Source organism: Castanea sativa, chromosome 12 (genome assembly GCF_040712315.1).
Source record: "Castanea sativa cultivar Marrone di Chiusa Pesio chromosome 12, ASM4071231v1".
Classification (NCBI taxonomy): domain Eukaryota; kingdom Viridiplantae; phylum Streptophyta; class Magnoliopsida; order Fagales; family Fagaceae; genus Castanea; species Castanea sativa.
Window position 1 is genome coordinate 8440792 of NC_134024.1, and position 13467 is coordinate 8454258.

A 13467-nucleotide genomic window follows, 5' to 3' on the forward strand; every position below is an offset into this window, starting at 1 on the left:
TATTATCACTTGGAGAAAAACAAAGATATATACTACAATGACATGGTGGGTACGTAAGACTAATAAGGCAACCAAATAATGTTAACTAAATAAGTAAATTAAATGTTATTGAAACTACAATCATTAAAACTATACAAGCACGCTGTTTCATTTTATGAATGAAAATATTCATTCACCAGACTATTAGTACAACAAGCTTACAAGCATCTTAATTTTAGAACAACACCAGGACCATAACTTTAATACAAGAAGCAGAGCTGCAACATCAAAACACTACTAAAGACAGAAAACGAAATGTTCCACAAATTACATAACACTCTAATCCACATATTACATAACACTCTAAAAACTATAAATGCATTCTTAACAGATCATGTTCCTTAAGAGCTAATCCTCCTTTTCAGATAGTAGTTTTGATGAACCCTTTTTCAATGCAGCATCTTTGATGAGTTGCAGTGATTCCTCTAGATCATCAAGTAACTGGTGGGGATCGGGAACCACATTCGGGTCAACTGCTAGAACAATGGTCATCTTATCAGCATAACTTTGGCAATGGATTATTATTGCCTGCACAAGAAATCACAAATAAAGTTGTTAAGGAACTAGAAAGAGAGATGAAGGGCAAAAAATCAGTAAAATGTTCTATGTCATCATGGTGAGCATGAAATATGTGAACATGAAAAACCTGTTCTTTGTCAAGTATTGCAAAACATGCTTATTGAATTGGTTAATACTGAAAATTATCAGAGTTATTGGACTACTTACATGAGGTAACCCGTAACTACTAGGAGCGAGGAAAGCTATTGAATGGCCAAAGAAGCTAATTTCTTCTAGCGGACCACACACATTTGAAAAGGCCACTGTTGTATTTGCAAAAACTGTGTGTGTCAGAGCAGCAGCTGCCTGTCAACAATGTAAATAGAATTTTACTCAAGCAAGAATTCAGCATCTTATAAATTATACCTCCAATAAAGACAATACTTTTGATTAACATAAAATGTTACACTTTAAGATGTAGTTATCTATATCTATGCTAAATTTGTAAACTTCTTTACATAAAAAGTGCACAGCCTAGTCAAAGAAAATTAAAGCAATTGATAACTTGATAACAAGATTAAGTTGAATTAACAGAAAAAAACTTAATTACGATAAAAACTTGTTCTCACATAAATTTTAAATTAAGCAAAACCAAATGAGTTTCACTTAATTTTTAAAAGGTCAAGGTTAAGCACGTCCAGGTATTTAACACTAGCTATGAAAGAAGTGAAATTGTTACTCAGTATCATATATGCAGCATCGATAATTTCACATGTGATGTCCACATTTTAAAAAGTGAAATAATTGATGTGTACCAACGATGTACAATATTAGAATCCTTATAGAACACATTTGAGCTTGAGTTATATAGAGCTTGGTAATTGAGTTATGTCACAGTGATAAGTGATAACAGATCCTAACCACAGTCCAATATAGCCTTAAATTTCTCATTGTTTGTTTGAGAAGGCGTAGGGAGATTAATCACCTTTACTCCAAATGTTTTAAGTACACGACAAGAAAATGGAAATGTGCATTGAGCTTCAAGCGAGAGCTTTTTTCGTTCCATCTTGGCTTTAACTTCTCTAATATGTTCCAATGGGTCACCATGTAAAGCAATTGTGAGAGGGAAGATTACATAACCGACCTCATTTCCCCACTTGTCCTTGGATCCCTTTGCCATCATTTCAGCCATATCCTATTTAACGAATACATTCAGAGAGGAAACATTTTATCCAAATCATATATAGAGGACGCAAGTTCATTATCTATTGAATCAAATCAAAATGCAAGAAATATTTTTGAAAAGCGTCCAAAATTTCGAAAGTGGTAATCTCCACTACAATTTTTATGCACAATTCTTTTTTGTTAGAAATCGAATACATTACTAGAACTCTAATGGATAGTATTTAAAATAAGAGATGAGTAATGAACCTGAATCCCTGAAGTTGCTCTTATATTCGCGAAAACGATTGCTCTAAGGCGGAGACTTTCTGGAAGATAATTATTCTCCACTCTTGCTTCCCCATCTTTCTCATCCTCAGCTGCTGAGTGAAACATCGAATTCTTGAGATTATTAAATGTTTATACTAAGAAAAAAAGGTTTTTTCTTCTTTGGTTGTCAACGGAAATTAATAAAGTAGTTGAGCAGGACCCAAAAACAATTGACTTTATTCAACAGTGTACAAGCAAATATAGTTAAGTTTCTGGAGAGAGAGAGAGAGAACAAATATATCAAATGATAATTTGTGTAGCAGCATGTTTGACACAATTGTTATCTACAAATTGAGCAATTACTAAAAAAATCCGAACATAATTTGGAAGCTTATTACAAAAATGTCCCAATGGAATTTTTTTCTTTCTTCTTTTCTTGAAGTCTGCATTGAAGGACATGACATTATTTTCAAATTTAGAAAATAAAAATGGTTTTAATAAACATTAGGAGATCAATTGAAAGGGTTCGGCCTATGTCCAATACTTTAGTACACTGCAACATTTAGTTAAGATTAATCATATGTCTCATTATATCCTTCGCAATGCATCATAACACTAGACGAAAGCTTTATCCAAATTGACATAAAAAAAAAAAAATTTATAGAAAACTTACCATATCTCCTGTTTAGATATCGCGAAAGACCAGCTTGTGTTGCTCCCAATACAACATCATTGATTGTCTGAAAAATGATCCACACAAGGCCAACCAAAAAATAAATAAATCATCCTGCTAACCCATTTTGTAAAATGTGAAGATGGTAAATACTATATACTAAATACTAAATAGGAATGTTTCTCCAAAAATAAAGAAAAACATATGGAAAGTAGGAATACTCATAAAAGCATTCCTAGGAATGAATGGCTTATAAATTGCATGTGCACCACAAATATGGGCCATAATCATGGTTGTTAAAATTTCGATTTGGATCCTACGATTTTATGATCCTACTTGCCCAAAATGATTCGGATCATTAAAGGATATTTGCAATTGTTTAAGATCGATAGGATCGTACAATTTTGAATATTCCAAATGAGCTTGGTTTTTTTATATCTTCTTTAACTTAACAGAAGACTCAGTTGAATCAAAATGAAAAATAAAATCCAAATAGACTAAAATTTTCCGCTCTAATATAAAGAGAGTGTCAGTTGAACTTAAATAAAAAAAATTCCAATAAAGTGTCACGTTTTGAGGTTTTTGGACTCTTTAAATGATGCTTACAAATGGATGTAGTGATGTATAGTAATTATATCAATGAATGTATAATTTATGTGATTATTTAACATACCAATGTGTATTTTTTATTTTTTTCTCAAATAATGTAGAATCTTTCGATTTACGATCTGATCCTACGATTTACAATCTCACTTATCTCCCACGACCCTATATAGAATTTTGATTTTCACAACCTTGGCCATAATCATTAATGTCAGTTCGAAGAATTTGAGGTCGTGAAGATAGTCAACATACCATATTCATCACGTTCTTCACGAGCTTGATGTCATCCAAACTAACTATACGATAAGCGAACCGCTTTGTAGTCAGATCACACCTGGGTGCACCTTTGATGGGACTTTATGTGTCTTTCAGAAACAAAAAAGTTGCCAGGAACAACATAAAATCCACAGAAGTGTTCCAAATCAACCTTAAAACAAACCAAATGGATACTAGCCACCAAAATATAGTGTTGGAATTGGTTGAAGCAGCTCGTTTCTTTATGGGAACAGTAGGCAATGCTTCTGGGTCCAAGGTTTTTCGAGTAGATGCAATGAGAAGTGAAGTGAGAGATGCACCATCACCAATTGAGTGGTGGACTCGAAATACTCCGACTGCCTCTGCATCCAAGGTTTTAATGTTGAGGAGGTGGAGTTCCCATAATGGTTTGGACAGGTCCATGGGAATTTTGGTCAGATTTGAAACATAGTCTTCAACAAACTGGTTTGGATGATCTATGCTTGGATCCAAATTCGGAACAAATACATGGTTCTCTAATTTTACCGTAGTTGGAGTCCATTTCATATTCCTGCCCTCCTTGCTGTCCAGCTTTTGCCATAAATTGAATAACAACAAGAAGCTATTAATAATATATAGATAAATAAAATTTAAGATTATATTTTCTTAGGTAAGAGTTATTTAAATTTTAAACTATGTGACATTAGAAATACTTTTGGATTTATATATATTTAAAAGAAATCAAGAATTGACCCATTTTGAGCCCAATGGTATAGCCATTTTTTTTTTTACTTTAAGGGTTGAAACTTCAATATTAAACCAGTCAAGAAAAATTCATAAAATTATATACATAATTATAGATGCATATATGTGTGTGTGTGAATAAGAATATAAATTCTTAATTTTCTAATATTAAAGTAAGTTGTAACTTGTTTCTCCAAAAAATGAAAGAAAAAGAAGTAAGTTGTAGCTCAATATATATATATATATATATATATATATATATATATATATATATATATATATATATATATATATATATATATTGAGATATTCATGATTCAAATCTTATTCCCTCATAAATAAAAATTTTCTCATCTTCTAAATTACAATTAGTGCATAAAAGTTGTTGAGCAAGTACAAAAAATAATATAATTATTGACATTCTTATATATATATATATATATATATATATATATATATATATATATATATATATATCAAAATATATTTTACTTGCATCTTCACATGAGCTATAGGTGTGTTAAGAGGGTTTCTTTTTTTAAATTAGAAAATTTTAAGAACTTCTTTATTCTTATCCTCTATCTAAATAGTTTAAAGTACATATAATAATTATCTTTTAATAAAAAAAAACACATAGTCACAAGAATTTTTTTTTCTTCGAATTTATATATTGTGAAAAGTGGGAAATATAGGAATCTATTTTAAAATTTTAATATGGCCCTAAATTTTAGGTGTTAGAAATTTATTATTTTCCTTATATAGCCCTATTATTTGGAAATTTTAAAACTTATTATGATTGGATGTGAGGGTATTTAGGACCAATCAAAAAGTGGACAAAATTGTATTCTCTTTGTAATAGTATAGGATAGATGATTCTTGTGCCTATAAAAAAAAATTATAACAAGATAAATAATAAAAAATTGGAAGACTATTTTTGTTTAACCCGTTCTTTTGGGGCCACAAATTCAACAACCCAATGTTTTTGTTGTTTGCTTTTTAGTGTCCTTGAATTAGCTGAATTTTGTAGGCCCAAAAATGACCAAGCTTTAAAAAAAAAAAAAAAAAAAATTAAAGGTTCATATGTTATAAAAGAATTTTAAAATTTCAGGTTTGGACCTCCACCAGTCAAACTTGTTTAACTCCTTAGTTTCACATAAAATCCATAATTTTAGTATTACTCACTTTTACATATACCTTGTCACAACTGTTCTACATGGCAGATTGTAATTTGGATACAATTTTTTCCCCACCATTCATAATTTGCTACATAAAAACATTATGGCATAGTTGTGTAAAAGTGTGTGATTATTGTATTATTGACATAAAAGTATGTGTAAATTATTCGTTTCAGTAATAGTCTAGTTCCAAACTGATTATTGAAATGAAAATTTTTAATACACACACACATATATATATATATATATATATATATAAAAGTATATGAATTTATTGACTTAAATAACTTCTCAAAAAATAAAGCAAGAAGTTCATATAAACATTTTTCATGATTAATATTTAAACAAATGATGAAGCAAGATAATAATAATAATAAAAAAATGATGAATCACTCCATCATCATTGACAAATAAAAAAAGTTATTACAACATTAAAATCTTATTAAGTTACTTACCAAAAGACATGTATTCCTAACAAGTAGGTATATATTGGGCTGAAATGCAATACTAATTAAAATACTCCAAATAGATCGAAGTAAACCAAAATAAACTTAAATTTTAAGTTTATTATTAAAAAAAAAAAACTTGAGTTTTAAGTGAAATGAAATAAAGGATGATATTGTACTGGTTCAATGACTAGTATGAGACATTTTGACCTGAACATAATTGAAATGGAATAAAGGAGTAGGGAACCAAACAATGGTTTTTGTCTTCATTTGTGGAAAGAAAATTTTCTTACTATCGTGCTAGAGAACAGAGGATGCTTGAGCAAAGTTCGCTCCAAACCAGCTTTGACGAAGTTAGGATTGATCTTTGTCTTGAACCCTATCATTGTAACAATATAACAGTTGAGAATTGGTGACTGAAGCAACTGAGCCGCGGGACTTAGAGCCTCCTCACAGATCGAGGCGCCACTGTTAGCCATCTTTGTTTCCCTTACTCTCTTGCTGGCTATCTTTACCACAATATTATATATGTTGCTTCACTCCGATGGTTCAAGAATCCATACGCATGGTTTGCATTTATAGAAGTCGAATGGAATGGCAGCCATTGTAATTTTATCACAATTTGTGTGATTTTTTCCTTTTTGGCTCCGCTCACGAGCTCTAAGTTTAACGACATGACTTCAATTTGGCCTCATATTCGTTTTCTTCTGTTTTATGCAAGGTTTTCAAACCCGGCCGTTTAATGAACTGCAAAAGAGAGATGTACAAGATTTTTGAGGTTGGACCGAGGTTGAACCGAGATTGAATCACGATGATATCATAATTAATTTAAAATATAAATAAATATATTAAATTAGTACATATAGAAAAATTAACTAAAATAATTCACTTAAATATTAAAACCTATATTTCTTTATATATTATTAGTCAAAATCCATATAAGTTTTTTTAAGATAATTAAACTAATATATCAATATCAAACCCAAATCTCCACTTCTCAATAATAAGAATAACACCTACATTTTTAAGAAAATTATAATGATAATATGAACCTAAAAACAATGATGAAAAAAAAAAAAACAAGAATTCGTTGACAACTGGATATTCACGTGGGCACTAGGGAGGGATTCAAAATAGAAATGACATGTAGTCTGACACTCTCAATTCCCACCATTCAATTTTCCACTATCCTCTGTCATTTCCAATGCAGTCACATGCTTGGGTTTATAAAACTAAAAATCAGTACAAAAGAAAGCATTAAAAAAAAAAAAAAGCAAAAGAGAAGTTAGCATCTGGAGGTGAGGACGAAACAAAGAAGAAGAGTACGATGCTTGGGTTAGTCATCTGGAAGTTAGTCACATGCTTGGTGATGAAGGCTGCTTGCTGTGAGGGTTGATTTCTTCATTTTTTGCTTTTTTCCTTCTTCTACGTTGTCTTCATCTTCCTTTGCTGCTTCTTCTTCTCGTTTTTTTTATTTTTATTTTTCTCCTTTTCATTTGGTTTTGAGATCTGAAAAAACCCAAAGTACTGTTGAAGTATTGGTTGAAACTTTGTCGAAAAAAAGGAATCGTCCGAACATCAAAAACCAGTCACGGTTCTCAGAACCGTACGGTCCGATCACGGTTCGCATGGGTCCCTGCTTTTTTCCCAAAGAGTGGTTCTTGAAGCTAAAAAAACTGCAAAACTAAAAGGTTCGTGGTTTTCCCGGTCGGATAGTACGGTCCGGTCTAGATTTCAAAACTATGGCAAGGTTTTCAAACCCGGACCGTTCAATGAACCGTAAAAGATAGAGGTTCATGGTTTTTGAGGTTGGACCGAGGTCGAACTGAGGTTGAACCATGATGACGTCATAACTAATTTAAAATATTAGTAAATATATTAAACTAGTACATATAGAAAAATTAACTAAAATAATTAACTTAAATATTAAAACCTATATTTCTTTATATATTATTAGTCTAAATCCATATAAGTTTTTTAAAGATAATTCAACTAATATATCAATATCAAACCCAAATCTCTACTTCTCAATAATAATAATAACACCTACACTTTTTAGAATATTATAATGATAATATGAACCTAAAAACAATGAAAAAAAAAAAAAAAACAAGAATTCGTTGACAACAGGATATTCACGCGGGCACTAGGGAGGGATTCAAAATAGAAATGACATTTAGTTTGACACTCTCAACTCCCACCATTCAATTTTCCACTCTCCCTTGTAATTTCCAAAAGGCCGGAAAGGCCCACAATGCCCAAAAGGCCCAATTGGCCATACTGTTAGCCATCTTTGTTTCTCTTACTCTCTTGCTGGCTATCTTTACCACAATATTATATATGTTGCTTCACTCCGATGGTTCAAGAATCCATACGCATGGTTTGCATTTATAGAAGTCGAATGGAATGGCAGCAATTGTAATTTTATCACAATTTGTGTGATTTTTTCCATTTTAGCTCCGCTCACGAGCTCTAAGTTTAACGACATGGCTTCAATTTGCTCTCATATTCGTTTTCTTCTATTTTATGCAAGGTTTTCAAACCTGGACCGTTTAATGAACCATAAAAGAGAGAGGTTTAAGATTTTTGAGGTTGGACTAAGGTCGAACCAAGGTTGAACCGTGACGACATCATAATTAATTTAAAATATAAATAAATATATTAAATTAGTACATATAGAAAAATTAACTAAAATAATTCACTTAAATATTAAAACATATATTTCTTTATATATTATTAGTCAAAATCCTTATAAGTTTTCTTAAGATAATTAAACTAATATATCAATATCAAACCCAAATCTCCACTTCTCAATAATAATAATAACACCTACATTTTTTAGAAAATTATAATGATAATATGAACCTAAAAACAATGAAAAAGCTAAAAAACCGAGAATTCATTGACAATAGGATATTCACGTGGGCACTAGGGAGGGATTCAAAATAGAAATGACATGTAGTTTGACACTTTCAACTCCCACCATTCAATTTTCCACTATTCATTTACAATTCAGTCACATGCTTGGATTCATAAAACTAAAAATCAGTACAAAAGAAAGCATTAAAAAATAAAGCAAAAGAGAAGTTAGCATCTAGAGGTGAGGACGAAACAAAGAAGAAGAGCAAGATGCTTGGGTTAGTCATCTAGAAGATAGTCACATGTTTGGGTTCACTTGATGAAGACTGCTTGCTTTGAGGGTTGATTTCTTCCTTTCTTCATTTTTTACGTTTTTCCTTCTTCTACGTTGTCTTCTTCTTCTTTGTTCTTTTATTTTTATTTTTCTCCCTTTCATTTGGTTCCAGAACTGAAAAAACCCAAAATATTGCTGAAGTATTAGCTGAAACTTTGCCCAAAAAAAGGAACCGTTCGAACCTCAAAAACCGGTCATGGTTCTCAGAACCGTACTGTCTGACCACGGTTCGCACGGGTCCCTACTTTTTCCCCATAGAGTGGTTCTTGAAGCTCAAAAAACCGCAAAACTGAGAGGTTCGCGGTTTTCCCAGTCAGACCTTACGGTCTGGTCTGGGTTTCAAAACCATTGCAAGGTTTTCAAACCCGAACAGTTTAATGAACCGTAAAAGAGAGATTCAAGGTTTTTGAGGGTGGACCGAGGTCAAACCGAGGTTCAATCATGACGACATCATAATTAACTTAAAATATAAATAAATATATTAAATTAGTACATATAGAAAAATTAACTAAAATAATTCACTTAAATATTAAAACCTATATTTCTTTATATATTATTAGTCAAAATCCATATAAGTTTTTTTAAGATAATTAAACTAATATATCAATATCAAACCCAAATCTCCACTTCTCAATAATAATAATAACACCAACATTTTTTAGAATATTATAATGATAATATGAACCTAAAAACATTGAAAGAAAAAAAAAAAAGAATTCGTTGACAACAAGATATTCACATGGGCACTAGGGAGGGATTCAAAATAGAAACGACATGTTGTCTGACACTCTCAACTCCCAGCATTCAATTTCCACTATCCTTTGTCATTTCCAATTCAGTCACATCCTTGGGTTCATAAAACTAAAAATCAGTACAAAAGAAAGCATTAAAAAAAAAAAAAAAAAAGCAAAAGAGAAGTTAGCATCTGGAGGTGAGGACGAAACAAAGAAGAAGAGCAAGATGCTTGGGTTAGTCATTTGGAAGATAGTCACATGCTTGGGTTGACTTGATGAAGGCCACTTGCTTTGAGGGTTAATTTCTTCATTTTTTACGTTTTTCCTCGTTCGACGTTGTCTTCTTCTTCCTTTGCTGCTTCTTCTTCTCTGTTTTTTTATTTTTATTTTTCTCCCTTTCATTTGGTTCTGGATTTGAAAAAACTGAAAGTATTGCTGATGTATTGGCTGAAACTTTGCGGATAAAAAGGAACCGTCTGAACCTTAAAAATCGATCACGGTTCTCAGAACCGTACAGTCCGACCACGATTCGCACGGGTCCCTACTTTTTCCCATAGAGCGGTTTTTGAAGCTAAAAAAATAGCAAAACTGAGAGGTTCTCGGTTTTCCAGGTCAGACTGTACGGTCTAGTCCAGGTTTCAAAACCGTGGCAAGGTTTTCAAACCCGGACCGTTCAATGAATTGTAAAAGAGAATGGTTCAAGGTTTTTGAGGTTGGACCGAGGTCGAACCGATGTTGAATCGTGATGACGTCATAATGAATTTAAAATATAAGTAAATATATTAAATTAGTACATATAGAAAAATTAGCTAAAATAATTCACTTAAATATTAAAACCTAAATTTCTTTATATATTATTAGTCAAAATCCATATAAGTTTTTTAAAGATAATTCAACTAATTTATCAATATCAAACCCAAATCCCTACTTCTCAATCATAATAATAAGACCTACATTTTTTAGAATATTATAATGATAATGTGAACCTAAAAACAATGAAAAAAAAAAAAAACAAGAATTCGTTGACAACAAGATATCAACGTGGGCACTAGGGAGGGATTTGAAATAGAAATGATATGTAGTCTGACACTCTCAACTCCCACCATTCAATTTCCCACTATCATTTTTCATTTCCAATGCAGTCACATGCTTAGGTTCATAAAACTAAAAATCGGTACAAAAGAAAGCATTAAAAAAACAAAAGCAAAAGAGAAGTTAGCATTCGGAGGTGAGGACGAAACAAAGAAGAAGAGTAAGATGCTTGGGTTAGTAGCTTTTCCGTAAACTCTTGACAAGTCCAAAGTTACCATTAACTATATTTAATACCACTATATAAATATAGTTGCACTCTAGGCCTTATTTATAAATTATATCCCAAAACTTTATTATACATGCAACTCCTTCATAAATATTCGTAGTAATACAAAGTTATGAAAGTAGATTGCCACTTTGAATATTACTATATCTTAATTCCTTGAGTACCTAGTTTAATCTTTGAATACCTGGTTTAATCCTTTAAATTATTCATCATATATTTATGAAATCTATTTTCACAAATAAATACTTTAGTAACTCCATACTAAAATGGTTAGGCCTAACTCTCTGAAAAACTAAACCCATTAAACTTATCTCAAGGGAATATTTTATATCTCCGTTAAGAGACTATGAATTCCATATTGAGAATATATGTTCTATCAATACTTAATGTGGTTGCCCAATATACTGAGGTTTTGATCGTTACTTTAGATCTCACTCCTAATATATCAAAACAACCTACACTTCATGATCAAATCCATTATTCTCTCGGGATTAAGAGTTCATGAAAATAGAAGTCGTGAGATTTATTATTCATTTGGCAGTCATTAGGAGAATAATAAATCTCACAGCGGTCCAGTTCAATATGTCTTAACTCTTAAAACATATCAACATACCAACTAGAAATCTTCATTTCCATGATCAAGAAAAATCATCCTAGTTGATATGTTATAGTCTTCGCAGATGAAATGCCCAATTTCATCATCGACTACAAACTAAAATTATGAATTTACAAAGAACTTGTGGTTTATATCTTCTGTGACTTTTCACATAAATCACATACTATGCATCTCATGGACTATATGATAATGTCCCAATATTCATGTTACCATTATTTTTAGATAATAATGAAACAACTATATTAATCACAACATTAATGTCATACATAACATCATACAATAGGATTTAAGGACACACATCCTAACAAATTCAACATCGTGGGCACCATAAAAAGGTGTACAATAGAAAGAAGTTTTCATTCCAAAACTCTTTTCTCAATTATTGGACCAAACCAAATGGGAAATGGCATTTATTATGTAAAACCATGGTTTTGAAACCCAGACTGGACCGTACGGTTCGACCAGGAAAACCACGAACCACTCAATTTTGTAGTTTTTTAGCTTCAGAAACCGCTCTATGGGAAAAAAGTAGGGACTCGTGCGAACCGTGGTTGAACTGTATGGTTCTAAGAACCGTGACAGGTTTTTGAGGTTCTGATGGTTCTTTCGACAAAGTTTCGGCCAATACTTCAGCAGTACTTTGAGTTTTTTCAGATCTTGAACCAAATGAAAGGGAGAAAAATAAAAATAAAAAACAGAGAAGAAGAAGCAGCAGAGGAAGAAGAAGACAACAAAGAAGAAGGAAAAAAGCAAAAAATGAAGAAATCAACCCTCACAACAAGCAGCCTTCATCATGTGAACCCAAGCATGTGACTAACTTCCAGATGACTAACCCAAGAATATTAGTCTTCTTCTTTGCTTCTGCCTCACCTCTAGATGCTAACTTCCTTTTTACTTTTTTTTTTAATGCTTTATTTTGTACTGATTTTAGTTTTATGAACCCAAGCATGTGATTGCATTGGAAATGACAAAGGATAGTGGAAAATTGAACAGTGGGAGTTGAGAGTCTCAAACTACATGTCATTTCTATTTTGAATCCCTCCCTAGTGCCCACGTGAATATCTTGTTGTCAACGAATTCTTGGTTTTTTTTTTCATTGTTTTTAGGTTCATATTATCATTAGAATATTCTAAAAAATTTAGGTGTTATTATTATTATTGAGAAGTAGCGATTATCTTAAAAAAACTTATATGGATTTTGACTAATAATATAAAAAGAAATATAGGTTTTAATATTTAAGTGAATTATTTAGTTAATTTTTCTATATGTACTAATTTCACATATTAACTCATGTGAACCCAAGCATGTGACTAACTTCCAAATTACTAACCCAAGAATCTTACTCTTCTTCTTAGTTTCGTCCTCACCTCCAGATGCTAACTTCTTTTTTGCTTTTTCTTTTTAATGCTTTCTTTTGTACTGATGGTAAGTTTAATGAACTCGAGCGTGTGACTGCATTGGAAATGACAAAGGATAGTGGAAAATTAAATGGTGGGAGTTGAGAGTGCCAGACTACAAGTCATTTCTATTTTGAATCCCTCCCTATTGCCCACATGAATGTCCTGTTGTTAGTGAATTTTAGTTTTCTTTTTTCAGTGTTTTGAGGCTCATATCGTCATTGTAATATTCCAAAAAATGTTGGTCTTATTATTATTATTGAGAAGCAGAGATTTGGGTTTTATATTGATATATTACTTGAATTATGTTTAAAAAACTTATATCGCTTTTGAATAATAATATATAAGGAAAAAAAGGCTTTAATA

At 31.5% G+C, this 13467-nt stretch overlaps 1 pseudogene; it reads right to left on the bottom strand.

Moving 5' to 3' along the window:
- Window positions 1–280: 280 nt before the first annotated feature.
- On the bottom strand, window positions 281–6322 carry LOC142618460 (wax ester synthase/diacylglycerol acyltransferase 11-like; annotated as a pseudogene).
- Between the last annotated feature and the right edge of the window lie 7145 nt (window positions 6323–13467).